Source organism: Dendrobates tinctorius, unplaced genomic scaffold (assembly GCF_039654945.1).
Source record: "Dendrobates tinctorius isolate UK_male_01 unplaced genomic scaffold, ASM3965494v1 ptg000068l, whole genome shotgun sequence".
Classification (NCBI taxonomy): domain Eukaryota; kingdom Metazoa; phylum Chordata; class Amphibia; order Anura; family Dendrobatidae; genus Dendrobates; species Dendrobates tinctorius.
In genome coordinates this window covers 1,721,223-1,736,463 of record NW_027361736.1, presented here as the reverse complement: position 1 = coordinate 1,736,463, position 15,241 = coordinate 1,721,223, and the positions used below count along the sequence as shown (strand labels likewise).

The 15,241-nt window shown below is 43.9% G+C and overlaps 1 protein-coding gene across 1 annotated transcript in view; it reads right to left on the bottom strand.

Moving 5' to 3' along the window:
- The window catches only part of CHUK (component of inhibitor of nuclear factor kappa B kinase complex), a 236,950-nt gene that overhangs the window by 206,867 nt on the left and 14,842 nt on the right, over window positions 1-15,241 (bottom strand). The window lies entirely within an intron of this gene.

Genomic DNA, 15,241 nt, shown 5'->3' with positions numbered 1-15,241 from the left:
CTTTATCACGCCCCAATGCCCCAGCTAGAAGCTCTCTCCTTGCTGCCTATTGTATCTAGTTTTAAGTGTGTGTGTGTGTGTGTGTGTGTGTGTATGTGTATATATATATATATATATATATATATATATATATATATATATATATATATAATCTCTCAAAATAATACGTTTGACTCACAACTCAATATTCACCCACTACTAGAACTAGTTAGAATGAAATTCACAACTTGGAGCAAACTCCCGCTGTCTGTGGCTGGACGTATAAACCTAATTAAAATTATATTACTCCCCAAGCTTAGCTACTCCCTTCAGCATAGTGCTGTAATAGTACCCAAATTCTTCTTTGTAAATCTCAATTCCCAGATCATATCTTTCATCTGGGGGAAAACTAGGCCCAAACTTAAATTGACCACCCTGCAGAGACCAAAAAAGGGAGGTGGGGCGGCGTTACCAGATTTTTTCTTATACTATTTGGCTGGGCAAGCTAAAGCTTTAAATAAATGGATGCCGGGTAGTTGCTTCCCCAATTCGGAAAGCCACCTACTCCATGCTGCGCGAACTGACTGCCCACTAGGTTTCCTTGAGTTGGAGAGGACTAATGTCCCTCGTCTACTACCCTTGCTCCGACTGGCGCAATTAGTATGGAGACAGATTAAGAAAGCGAGTGGGTTTAAAGATTTTATAGCTGAAATGCCCCTATGGAATAACTATTTCCCAGAACTACTGAACCACCCATCCACTGTTTTTTGGATGCAACATAATGTTTCCTTGATTGGAGACTTGTATGACCAGGGGACCTTGGTGTCTTTTGAGCAATTACAGGTTGCACATGGTATTCCGAGATCCCAGTTTTTCCGTTATTTACAGCTGAGATCGGCTCTTCAATCACACGAGATGTGGGGGTGTGGACCGTACTATTTCATCTCTGCCTCTGATAGGAATCCTTAATTTGCAGGGTCCCCAGGGTCTCATCTCCTCTTTATACACGTACATGCTGTCGGTGGGAACGGAATCTGCTATAAGCTCTATTAAAGGGAAATGGGACAGACTCATCCCTGATGCTCAGGGAGAGGAGTGGGAGGAGATCCTGGAATCTCCGATAGGAGTATCACCATCTATTAATAATAGAGTGATACAGCTGTATATAATTAATCAATTATACTTAACTCCGACACGACTTTTCAGGATGGGTCGACTTCAATCATCAGAATGTCTGCTATGTCATTCACCAGATGCGGATTTTGTTCATATGATCTGTCAATGTCCCATTATTTTACAGTACTGGAAAGAGGTGACCCTGCTTTTGTCATCCTTGATGAGGGCCCCGGTTCCTCTTGTACCACTGGTCTGCTTGTTTGGGGTATGGGATGAGGAGAATTGGGGTCATTATGACGGGATTTTTCTGCGTGAAACACTATTTATGGCACGGAAGGTGTTGGCACTATGGTGGATGGGGGGGTTCATGTCCCTCCCTTAAAATGTGGATTGACCTGGTGAACTCGATTGTTCCATACGAACGTACGCTTTATCAAAATAGGGGATGCCCGGGCAAGTTTGAGAAGATCTGGGAGAGGTGGAATTCCTCTCGCCTTACTTTGCAAAATTGAGACATCATATGTGAGATAACATGATTTAAGAAATTAGGCTGCGCAGTAGCAGGCACCAGTTGATATAGTTGAAGTTTAGGAATGTTTTTTATTATCTGAAAGAATAATATGATAACAGCTGGTAAAAGTCAACTGATATGCATGCTTCACAATGTATAACCGGTTGGCTGTTTTCTGTATACTTGAAAGGCTAATGTTCTTTATTATCTGCATGAACAATATGATAAAAGCCTGTGAAAGTCAACTGATATACATGCTTCACAATGTATATCAGTATATTTTTTTTCTGTATATTTGTAAGGGCTATGCGTGTATTTTATTATCATAAGCCAATATGTATATTATTCTCCTTTTTGTTCAATAAACGAATTTAAAAAAAAAAAATTTACAAAACCATTTTTTTTAGGGACCGCCTCACATTTGAAGTCACTTTGAGGGGTCTATATGGCAGAAAATACCCTAAAATGACACCATTCTAAAAACTGCACCCTTTAAGCTACACAAAACTACATTCAAGAAGATTACTAACCCTTCAGGTGCTTCACAGAAACTAAAGCAACGTGGAAGGAAAAAAATGGATATTTTAATTTTTCCAACAAAAATTTTCTTTTAGCATCAATTTTTTCATTTTCACATGGGCAACAGGATAAAATGGATCATAAAATTTCTTGGGCAATTTCTCCTGTGTACACCGATACCTCATATTTGGTCATAAACCACTGTTTGGACGCACGGGAGGGCTCAGAAGGGAAGGAGCACCATTTGACTTTTTGAATGGAAAATATGCTGGAAAATTTAGCAGTTGCCATGTCACGTTTGGAGAGCCCCTGTGTGCCTAAACATTGGAGCTCCCCAACAAGTGACCCCATTTTGGAAACTAGACCCCCCAAGGAACTTATCTAGATGCATAGTGAGCACTTTAACCCTCAGGTGCTTCACAGAAGTTTATAACGCAGAACCATGAAAAAAAAAAAAATCATTTTATGCCTTTAAAAATGATTTTTTAGCCCACATTTTTTTTTATTTTCACAAGGGTAAAATGAGAAGTTTTGTTGTCCAGTTTGTCCTAAGTATGCTGGTACCCTGTATGTGGGGGGGAACCAATGCTTGGGCACACGTCAGGGCTCGGAAGGGAAGTAGTGACGTTTTGAAATGCCAACTTGATGGAATGGTCTGCGGGCATCATGTTACGTTTGCAGAGCCTTTGATGTGCCTAAACAGTAGAAACCCCACACAAGTGACCCCATTTTGGAAACTAGACAGCCCATGGAACTTATCTAGATGTGTGGGGAGCCCTTTGAACACCCAAGTGTTTCACAAAAGTTTATAACAATAACGCAGAGCCGTGAAAATAAAAAATCATTTTTTTCCCCTCAAATGATTTTTTAGCCTGTAATTTTTTATTTTCACAAGGGTAACAGGAAAAATTGGACCCCAAAAGTTGTGCAGTTTGTCCTGAGAAAGCTGGTACCCTATATGTGGGGGGGAACCACTGTTTGGACACATGCCGGGGCTCGGAAGGGAAGGAGCACCATTTGACTTTTTGAACGCAAAATTGGCTGGAATCAATGGTGGCGCCATGTTGCGTTTGGAGACCCCCTGATGTGCCTAAATAGTGGAAACTCCTCAATTCTAACTCAACCCTAACCACAACCCTAACACTAACCACAAGCCTAACCACAATCCCAACCCCAACACACCCCCTAACCCTAATTCTAACCCTAACCCCAACCCTAGCCCTAATGGGAAAAAAAAATTATTTATTTGTCCCTACCTATGGGGGTGATAAACGAGGGGTTAATTTACTTTTTTTTAAAATTTTGGTCACTATGATAGACTATCATAGTGATCAAAATGTACCTGCAATGAATGAATGAATGAATCTGCAATTTTGGAAGATGGCGGCGCCCATGCAGGAGGGACACCGGAGAAGGGAGGGACAGAGATCGGAAGGCGGGGGGAGCGGAAGCAGGGGAGGGGCAGCAGATCGTGACAGCGGTGACCGATCGCTGCTGTGAGCCGGGGGGGGTATGGGGCAGCATCGGGCATGGCTGGATTGTAATATTTCACCAAATTTCATTGATGAAATATTACAATTGCTCTAATTGGCTGTTAAAAGTGAAACAGCCAATCAGAGCCATCACAGCTGCGGGGTGGGGGGGGCAAAGCCTGCCCCCCTTGGGGTGAAGTACAAAGGGTCCTGTGCCTGCAGGTCGGGTGACCTTTCAGTGACCCCGGTCACCCGACCCGCAGGAACGCGATCCTCCCATGACACAGCATATGCGTCACAGGTTGGATTGGCACCGACTTTCATGACGCATACGGGTCATTCCATGTCAAGTGAACCAATGATTTTTACCTCTATATTTTTAATTCTTTTGAGATTTTGTTATTTGGTAATAGTGTGTCAGAGAATGCAAAATGTGAAGGAAAAAAAATTCTAGATTTTTTTTTTATTTTTTATTGATTTTCAAAGTTCAGAAAAAGTGTGAATTTCGGTGTTGCCTGCCTTAACATTTCTCCTCATAACTCAGGCAAGAAAAAAAAGATAGACAAACAAAATAAAGACCAGTCTACCCAGAATTGTACGGGCTTTGACCAGATACGTCTCAAGAGTATCTTTGTTAATATTTTACCCATGTGAATGCAAACGCAAAAGTTTAAAACGCATTTCTGAAAAAAACGTTTAATTTAGAAATTTCAAAAACTGCACATGTACCTGCTAGCCACATCTGTACCAAAATTCAAGTTGGGATCATATTTTAAAAAATTAAACTATACAGTGTCAATTCAAAAATCTGAAATTCAGATCTGTTCAGCCTGTGGTCTAGAAGTGTGGGGTCTATATTTACCAAATAATTCATGGTTTTTAGATATTACTGTATTTTTTGTGTTACAGCTTAGAAGCAGGAGTTCAGCCTGTGGTCTAGAAGTGTGGCGTCTATATTTACCAAATAATTCATGGTTTTTAGATATTACTGTATTTTTTATGTTACAGCTTAGAAGCAGGAGTTCAGCCTGTGGTCTAGAAGTGTGGCGTCTATATTTACCAAATAATTCATGGTTTTTAGATATTACTGTATTTTTTATGTTACAGCTTAGAAGCAGGAGAGGACAGGAGAAAGCTTTGTTAGGGCTCAACCTGAGAATGAACAGGGGTAGACAGTGAATGCAGAGCAAATGACAGGCCAGCAGCTCTGTCAGTCATGTTGAGTATCTGCTCACCGCAGAGTCAGGAAGTAAGACAGAGCTTTCATGTCCTGACATGTTCACTCTTGAACAAACAATAGTCTCTACGGCATCAAGGGAGTCTGTGTGCTACAATATTGGTGAGTGCGTTTAAAGTTTGAGTAAAAATAGTTTAATGCTTTTCTTATTAAGGGCTAATACACACACAGCACTATTCTGAGTGATCATCGTTCAGAAAAATGCCCCCCATTGATTTCAATGGGGTTAAACTCATGCGCAGTGCTTTTAGAAACACAGAGTAAATCACTGCTTGCACTACTTTTTGATCTGCAATAAACGCATTTATCACTATTTATATAAAAAGCTGCCATCGTTTTCACTAGCGATTAAAAAGACTAATGCAGATATAGTGAAAACTCGGTAGAAAAATGTGCCAAAACCGCAGCGTTTATCCGCAGACAGAAAAAGCTGTGTGTGCATTAGCCCTAATACTCACTTTATAATAAAGTGTACTGTAAATCTTTATTTTTATTACCCATCTTCCTTACATAATATTAACTGTATTTTTCTCACACAGCAATGGCTTCTACTTCTCAAAGAACAGCATTTTATAATATATGCTGTTGCAATCCTTTTGAAAAAACTGGACACACAACAAGAAAAAAATCTTAGGCCGGTACAAGATTGGATGTTTAATATAAATCCATCAATCAATGTAGGCATGAAAATTTGTGACAGTTGTAGAAAGCAACTTGCAAAAGAGAAAAATGCTCAGCAGGCCGAAAATTTCGAAGAACCTGTAACTTCCAACACAGAGGATTTTATCAATCCTGATTTAACAATAGAGTATTTGAATAAATCACTTTCTAACATTGAAGAATCACCCATTGCAAAAAAAAGAATCCATTATCCAGGTTATTGCCAAAAAAAAATTAGAAAAAGTTACAAAAAAATTGAGCCTTCAGCTGGCAGGTGAAACAGTAGAAGGTGAAGGAAAAAATGACACTGATTCAGAGATCATTCTGCAGCTTAAAGATAAATTTAAATCCACCCACAGCAGAAGTGAACAGTTCATGATACTGACTACACTACCGAAGAGTTGGACATGCAAAAGAATAGAAAATGAATTTAACGTTAGCAATAGAATGGCTAGAAAAGCCAAATCTCTAGTTGAACAAAAAGGTTTCATGTCTTGTCCTGATCCTAAACCAGGCAAAACATTAGATGAAGCTATAGTGCGTAAAGTGAAAGATTTTTACAATAGTGATGAAGTGAGCTGAATTATGCCTGGCAAGAAAGATTGTGTCTATAAAAGTGAACGGTAAGAAAACTCCTGTCCAGAAGAGGCTGGTTCTTACCAATTTGAAAGAAACCTATGAACTTTTTAAAGAAAAAAATTCCACTTCTGCCAAAATAGGACTTTCAAAATTTGGTGACCTGCGACCGAAGAATTGTGTCCTGGCTGGTGGTAGTGGTACACACTCTGTATGCGTATGTACAATACACCAGAACACTAAGCTCATGATTGAAGGGGGTAAGCTGAAAGATATTCAGATTGGGGAGTCCAATCTTGGCGATTACAAAGTAGGTCTGTCTCAAATATTGTGTCCAGAAAAGAGTTGGAGTAGTCATCTCAATATTTGCAAAAAATGTCCTTCAGTATTGGCTCTCAAAGAAAAAATATTAAATTATTTTGAAGAGGCTATGGTAGATAATATAACTTATAAACAGTGGATATCTGTTGACAGATGTACTTTTGACACGGTTTTTAAAAGTGCAGAACTTTTTGTAGAATGTTTTTGTGAACAGCTGATAGTCCTTAAGAAACACTCATTTATAGCTCGCCAACAGTCTGACTACTACAATCACCTCAAAGAAAGCATTAAACAGAATGAGGCAGTAATAAGCTTAGACTTTTCAGTGAACTATTCCTTTGTTGTTCAGGATGAAGCACAGTCATTTCACTGGAACAATGAACAAGCAACTGTGCACTCTTTTGCGATCTATTACAATGAGAATGGAGAAATAAAGTACAAAAGTGTAGTTATGATATCTGAGTGCTTACTTCATGATTCAATAGCTGCTCATTTCTTCCAAAAAAAATTGATTTCAGCGATAAAAACAGACATCCTACCAAGTTTGAGCAAGGTCTACTACTTCTCGGATGGCTCTTCTGCACAGTATAAAAACAGGAAAAACTTTAAATGTATGCCATCACAAGAAAGACTTTGGAGTAGAAGCTGAATGGCACTTTTTTGCCACTGCTCATGGCAAAGGTGTATGTGATGGTTTAGAAGGCACCGTGAAACTCCTTGCAGCCCGGGCTAGCCTCCAGAGGCCATATTCAGACCAAATCTTAACACCCATGCAACTTTTCTCAAGTCACACACTTACCACAGTTCGCACTTACACTCAGCTCGTTCACACTCGCTCAGGCAGAAGATTTAAAAGAGTTTTGGTTTTTTTTCCCCCCTTTTACCAGCACACCACCTTGCTGCTCAATGCACTTCCAAAAGGAGTTAAGCCCCAACCAGCTGCCCCTTATAAACCCTTAATTACGGTATGAACTCCCACCCTTAAATAACCCCTTGTGAATATAGTTACACCTCAAGATTTAAATGTAATATAGTTAACCCTTAAAAACACAGATAGTAAAATGAGATTAACCCTGTAGAGAGAAAAAAATAGGTTAAACAAGCCCCCAAGCCCCCCAAAAATTGAACAGGTAGAAAGCACTCAGCAACCTACAATTCAGCAACTCACACAGGTATTTGTTATAGGTTTTCCAAATACCTCTTCACTGAATCAATTAGGCTATATAATTATCTCCCTTTACAATTGCATAGCACTCTAAGTTTTCTAAGTTATTTCTGCGCATGCGCATAACTTTAGCGGTGCGTTACACTAGGTGGAAAACAAGCAGGGTATTCATTTCTGGTCATGCGGAGTGAGCTGGAACGCACGCTGAGCCAGGATAGAAAGCAGAAGGGGCCTCTTACCACAGTCTGATACAGAGATTGGTTGAGTGAGAAGGCGGGTGTATTCATTCTGCGACTGTGGTGATTTCAGGGATACTGATTGGGTACTCGGGCACATTGTGTGCACACATGATTAATGGGGGATATTTCCCCACTATAGACCGCTGGTATGCCTTTTTTCATCATGGTATCCGGCATCACAAACTGCATCTGTTATCTGTGGTACTAATCATATAGGCCTCCTAATGAACTGTCATACCGGGGAAACGCGTCGAGGCGTCCATATACGATAAGTGACCACTATGTGGCTTTTTGTACCAGTTACTAATAATGCTCTGATCATTTGATTTTGGACTTATTTCCTGGGCCACCAATATGTTCATTGGACCACTGGTTAGTCATGTTTTTGTGTACTAGTGAATTTCATCTCATATGATCATACTTTTTGATTTCTTGATGTGATCGATACATGATTGTAATGTATTCATTAACTGATTATAGCATTCACAAGCAAGATCATCTCTGAGGCTTGGAATTACGCTAAAGTTATTTCTTACATGTGTGAAAATTGATATCTACTGTATTTATAAGGTATTTTTTCCTGCAAATCTACCTGCTAAATCCTTCCTTCCTCTTCCTTCATCCCCTTCCTATCATTTATTGTTTTCCCACCTTTTGATTGTAGGGTGAGAGAGGGGTGAGAGGGTCAGTCTACGTTGAGTGGGGGCGCCAAAAAGATCGTTCCTTTTAGGGTGCCAACTAGCGTTGAGCAGTCTGATACCGCAAATATCGGGTATCGGCCGATATTCGCGGTATCGGAATTCCGATACTGAGTTCCGATACTTTTAGCATATCGAATACCGGAATCGGTAGTTCCCATAATACTATGAGCCAGTTTGATTTGATTCAGCCAATGACAATCCTCTGAAGTGTGGACACATCCTGTTAGGCATGTAGGCATGTTAACTAATGGCATGGCTGTGATTGGCTGCTGAAATGATGTCATGATGCACTATAAAAGCCGCCGCCGCCATTTAGGATTCACTCTGCTGAGAATTCAGTTAGGGACAGGCTGCTGTTCAAGACTCTGAGGACAGTTAGAGATCGCGATTTGCTAAATAATATTGTGCTTTACCCAGGCTGCATAATCAATCACTGTAGCTTTCTTTTGCCTTGCAGCGCTGTTCACAGCTGTCTGCAAGGTCTGTGTGAGTGCAGCTCAAGCTGTAGTGTGTCCTGCAGCCATCTCTGGTTGTAGGCCGCTCAGCGTGCGTCACTGCCTCATACATATTTTTGTTTTATTGCTGCTCATTTTTCATTAATTCTCCTATTAGTGTGCATCCATCCGTGTCCATCTACAGTGGTTGCAAACACTATAGGAGTAGACAGCGGAGCCTTTCTGCAGCCTTTCAGTGCTAGTGCCCAGTTCTCTGCACTGTTCACGGCTGTCTGTGAAGTCTCTGTGTGTGAGTGCAGCTCACGTTGTAGTGTGTTCTGCAGCCACCTCTGGTTGTAGTCCACTCAGCATGCGTCACTGCCTCATACATAATCCTTTTTTTGTTTTATTGCAGCTCATTTTTCCAGATTTTTTTCTCCTATTCGTGTGCTTCCATCCGTATCCATCTACATTGGTTGGTTGCAAACACTATATAGGAGTAGATAGAGGAGCCTTTTTGGTGGCTTGTGCCCTGCAGCTGCAGCCAGATTAGTATTAGCCTATTTTTTGGAGCCTCATCTACTGCATTGTAGGTTACCTTCCTGCATTGTAATAGCTCCAAAAAGTTTGTGATACTATCGCTTTCACATCTTTGGTCACATCCTTTGTTTTTATGAAAAAAAAAAAAAAAACCCCACGTACCGTATATACTCAAGTATAAGCCGACCCCCCTAATTTTGCCACAAAAAAACTGGGAAAACTTATTGACTCGAGTATAAGCCTAGGGTGGGAAATGCTCCATAGATTATTCCCCCATATGCTGCCCCCATAAGAAGCTCCATAGATTGCTCCCCCAAATGCTGACCCCATAAGAAGCTCCTTAGATTATTCCCCCATATGCTGACCCCATAAGAAGCTCCTTAGATTATTCCCCCATATGCTGACCCCATAAGAAGCTCCTTAGATTATTCCCCCATATGCTGACCCCATAAGAAGCTCCTTATATTATTCCCCCATATGCTGACCCCATAAGAAGCTCCTTAGATTATTCCACCACGTGCTGCCGCTGCTGCATGTAAAAAAAAAAAAAAAAAAAAATGACATACTCACCTCTCCGTCGCTGGGTGTCAGATACTCACCTGTCCTGCGTCCGTGGCGGCTCACCGCTATCTGCCGTCATCGATCAGTGACGTTCAGACTGCAGGGGGTGCGGCGCGCACTAATCACGTCACCGCGCCCTCTGCTGTCTGAAGTCACTGACCGATGACAGCCAGCAGCAAGCAGCCATGGACGCAGGACAGGTGACTATCGCTATACTTACCCGTCCTGACACTGTCTCTTGATCCCCCAGCTTCTCCGCGCTCTCTCTTCCTGCGTTCAGTGGTCTGTGATACCGCTCATTAAAACTCATGAATATGCGCATATTCATGAGTTTTAATGAGCGGTACCACGTGACCGCTGAAGGCAAGAAGAGAGAGCGCGGAGAAGCTGGGGGCTCAAGAGACAGCGTCAGGACGGGTAAGTATGACCTAACACCCCCGCCCCCCCGGTGTATATGACTCGAATATAAGCTGAGAGGGGGACTTTCAGCCCCAAAAAATGGGCTGAAAATCTCGGCTTATATTCGAGTACATACGGTAAATAAAGTTCACCAAACACTCCACTTGACAGTTGTGTAGGCCACATTAGCTCATATTAAAGTGAAGTCCACACACTTTATAAAATTAGTGTTTCCTATACCTGTTAGCAGCTGTTCAGGAATAAGCACACTAAGCCCCCCCTTTGAACTTTTCTGCCTATCTTTATCAGTCTACCAAGATGAAGAAGGCAGGGAGTAAGGCACGTGGTCGTGGAGTTTCAGAAGGGAGAGGACGTGGGGATTCTGTGCCTGCTGCGGGCACCAGTGACTCAGCATCCCCCAGTTTTACCAGGCAACAGTCCTTTATGCGCAGCTTTGTAGGACCTCGCCGTACCCCACTGCTGCGGGACGAACAAATTGAAGCCGTTGTCGGATGGATGGCAGCTAACGCATCGACTTCAATTACTTTCACGTCCTCTCAGGGCCAGAGCACTGAAGAGCAACCGTCTTTCTCTTCACCACCTGCCAAATTGCCCAGGCAGTCAGAGAGCCCTGGACAGGAGCCATCTCTACTTCTGTTCTCTGAATCTCTTGGCTTGGAAACAGGGGGCCAGCCAAGCAGCATTCTAGAATGTGAAGAGGGAGTATGCAGTGATGTGCAACTGCTTTGTCCCTCTGAATCTGAAGAGGCAGGTGGGCCAGTGCCTATGGTCAGCACACCTCAGTACGCATCAGATGATGAGACTCAGGTGCCACTTTCTGGTGCGTACTGTGCTAGCGAGACTACCCAGGAGAAGCAGGTGTTTGAAGAGGGGAGTGTAGATGATAAGGTCCTTGACCCATCATGGCGTGAGGAACAGGAAGGTGGTGGGAGCAGCTCTGAGGAAGAGATTCCCCGAACGGCCAAAACAGGAGGGAGAGGGAGGGGGCAGACTCTGTTGCCTGTAGCCTCCACTTCGGCACCCGTTAGGAGCATTCCTCTTCCAAAACCCAAAACGGGCGCTCCCAGGACTTGCAGTGCGTGGTCCTTTTTTGACAGTTGCAGATGACATTTGCTTTGTCAAATGCAAGCTGTGTAATCAGAAAATTAAAAGAGGGAAAAGTGTCAGCAACCTGAATACCACAAATATGTGGAAACATGTGCGGACCAAGCATGTGATGGAGTTACAAAGACACACTGAAGACGTAGGCCAACCTACAGCACCTACCACCACCTCTTCAGCTCGTGTTGTAGCCTCTTCCTCCAGCTCACACACAGCTGGTTCGGCTTCCTCACAGGATCGCCATGGAAGAACCTCTGGCACTGTTGTCCAGAGACCCAGTGACATTCCACCCACAGCACCACACTCCCTGTCATCCTCACACTCCCAGGCCACTCTACAGCCATCGGTAGCACAGGCACGGGAGAAAAGGCTGCCATACTCGGCAAACCATCCCGAGCACAGGCTCTGAATGCTGGCATTGCCAAACTACTGGCCCTTGAAATGCTCTCATTCAGGCTGGTGGAGACTGACATCTTCCGTAACTTCATGGCATTGGCAGTCCAACAATACACCGTGCCCAGCTTCTTTTATTTCAGCAGGCAAGCCGTCCCTGCCCTGCAAAAGCATGTGGAGGGAAAAATTAAATATGCGCTACTAAACGCCGTCAGTAGCAAGATCCACCTGACCACCGATGCGTGGAGCAGTAACCATGGACAGGGACGATACCTTTCCCTCACTGCCCATTGGGTCAATGATGTGGAGCCGGGTACAGATCTTGAGAGTGGCGCTGTACGTGTTCTGCCAACTCCAAGGATTGCAGGAATCTAGTCTGTACACATTGACTCCTCCTCATACTCCAGTTCCTCTGAATCAGCGCTGCAGGAGCCTGTTACGACCGATATGAGCACAGCCGTGGCCAAACGTCAACAGGCCGTACTGAAATTAATTTCTTTAGGGAATCGAAGCCACACAGTGCAGGAGCTCTGGAATGCCATGAACCAGGAGAGTGGCGTGTGGTTTGTGCCAGCGAATCTCCAGCCAGGCTTGGTAGTGTGTGACAATGGCCGAAATCTGGTGGCAGCTCTGGGCCTAGGCAACCTCACTCACATCCCATGTCTGGCACATGTGCGCAACTTGGTCGTGCAGAGCTTTCTGAGGGACCATCCGGATCTTGATGCACTGCTGCACAAGGTCCGCATAGAGTGCGCTCACTTGCGGCGTTCCAGCATGGCAAGATCGCGCATTGCAGCGCCGATTCCGCCTTCCGGAACATCGCATCATATGTGACCTACCCACCAGTTGGAATTCAAAGTTACATATGTTGGAGCGGTTGTAGAGCAGCAGGCAGCAGTAATGGAGTACCAGCTGCATCAGGCGCAAACAAGTCGCACTGTGCGCCGGTCACACTTCAGCACCACAGAGTGGGCCTCTATGAAGGACATCTGCCACGTTTTGCGTGCCTTCAATGATTCCACGCGGATGATGCACTAGTCAGCATGACTGTCCCCCTTATCTGCCTGCTTTAAAAAACACTGCAAGCACTAAGGGAGGAGGTTTTGGAAGAGGTGGAGGATGAGGAGTCACAAATGACATCTGCTTCTGGACAGTCTGCGCAACGTGGTTCCTCACAAAGGCCTAGGCAGGGGACACTTTGTGAGGAAGATGAGGAGGAGTCAATGGAGGAGGAAGACATCTCTCCAGAGGAGGGAGGTACACAATGCTCTAGTAGTCAGTATGTACAGCGAGGGTGCGGTGATACAGAGCAGGCAGAGATGACGCCTCAAGCAGGGGACAGCGTTTCTTGGGCAGTTGGGAGTCTGCAGCACATGGTTGATTTCATGCTGCAGTGCCTGAGAAAAGACCGCCGCATCGCCCACATTCTCAACACGGCTGATTATTGGGTGTACACCCTCCTAGATCCTCGCTACCGGGACAACTTACAAAGCCTCATAACACCGTTGAACCGGGAGCGTAAAATGTGGGAGTACCAAGACACACTGGTGCATTCCATCATGTTCTCCATTCCACCCGAGAGCAGTGCTGCTAATGCTTTACAAAGCAGCTCTGTGCGTCGAGGCAGTGGAGGAAGCTCTGCCCAAAGAGGGAGCAGAGGCAGCGCCTCAGCACAAGGCAAGACCAGTATGGCCCAAATCTGGCAAAGTTTTGTGTGCCCGACACAAATGTCTACACCATCACAGACGGCTCCAGTCAGCAGGAGGCAACGTTTCCGTCAGATGGTGACAGACTACATGTCTTCCCCTGTCAGTGTACTCCCAGACGGCTCTTCCCCCTTCAAGTTTTGGGTCTCTAAGCTGGATACATGGCCAGAGCTTAGCCAGTATGCATTGGAGGTGCTGGCTTGCCCTGCTGCTAGTGTATTATCGGAACGCATCTTTAGTGCCGCAGGTGGTGTACTAACAGACAGTCGCACGCGACTATCCTCCGATAACGTTGACTGGCTTACTTTTCTGAAAATGAACAAGGCCTGGATCTCGCCGGAATTTGCCAGTCCTCTTTCAGAATAAAGAATTGGTTGGCAACAGTATCCAGGTCTCCTGTTGTGTTCATGTTCCTACCACCTGAACTGTAATCCCTGGGCTCCAACACCACCAGTTGTTGCTCAGAAGTGCCGTCTGCACAGAGAAAAACACTAGCTCCTGTGTTAGTGGGGTTCAGTAACGCCAGCTGCTCCCCTGCTGTGTGTCCGGCAATATCTCCTGTTCCCTCCACATTCAAACTACATCAGATTTTACACTTGCTCCAAGTAGGCCTCAGCCTACTCCATGATAGACCCTGGTCTCCAACACTGCCAGTTGCTGCTCAGAAGTGCCGTCTGCACAGAGAAAAACACTAGCTCCTGTGTTAGTGGGGTTCAGTAACGCCAGCTGCTCCCCTGCTGTGTGTCCGGCAATGACTACTGCTGCCTCCACATTCACACTACTACTGATTTCAAACGTGCTCCAATTAGGCCTCTGGCTTCACTCTGTCTCTAGTATTTACCCTGGCCTCCAACACCGCCAGTTGCTGTTCAGAAGTGCCGTCTGCACAATCAACACTTGTTCCTGTTGTATATAGAGTTACAGGAGGGCACCACTGAATAAAGAATGCGGATCCACCAGCGGTCAGTAAAAACAGTGACTGAAAAATTGAAAGAGAAAGCTACTGACCAACAATGCAGGGATCACTGCACAAATATAAATTTTATTGGTAACAAAAACCTTATAAAAACATTTAAAAGTCATAAAATGACAAGAAGCAAAGCACAAGGCTCATAATAGAGCCAAACAAGACTCCCTCCAGTGGGTAGGAACACATACAGATGAGTCTACATAGCGCAATGACAAGCCTGCAATAATATTACATTATCAGAGATGTACATGTACACATGGGTCTCAATGACCCTACACTGAAATGTATCTATTTGAATAGGATATCGTACATGACCGGTTATAGGCTATAGAGATACACACAAAAAAGAGCCATATAAATGAATGGGGCACAATGTAGACATGAAATATAAGAGGATTCAACAACCTGTACACATTTCAGTGTAGGGTCATTGAGACCCATGTGTACATGTACATCTCTGATAATGTAATATTATTGCAGGCTTGTCATGGCGCTATGTAGAGCCATCTGTATGTGTTCCTACCCACTGGAGGGAGTCTTGTTTGGCTCTATTATGAGCCTTGTGCTTTGCTTCTTGTCATTTTATGACTTTTAAATGTTTTTATAAGGTTTTTGTTACC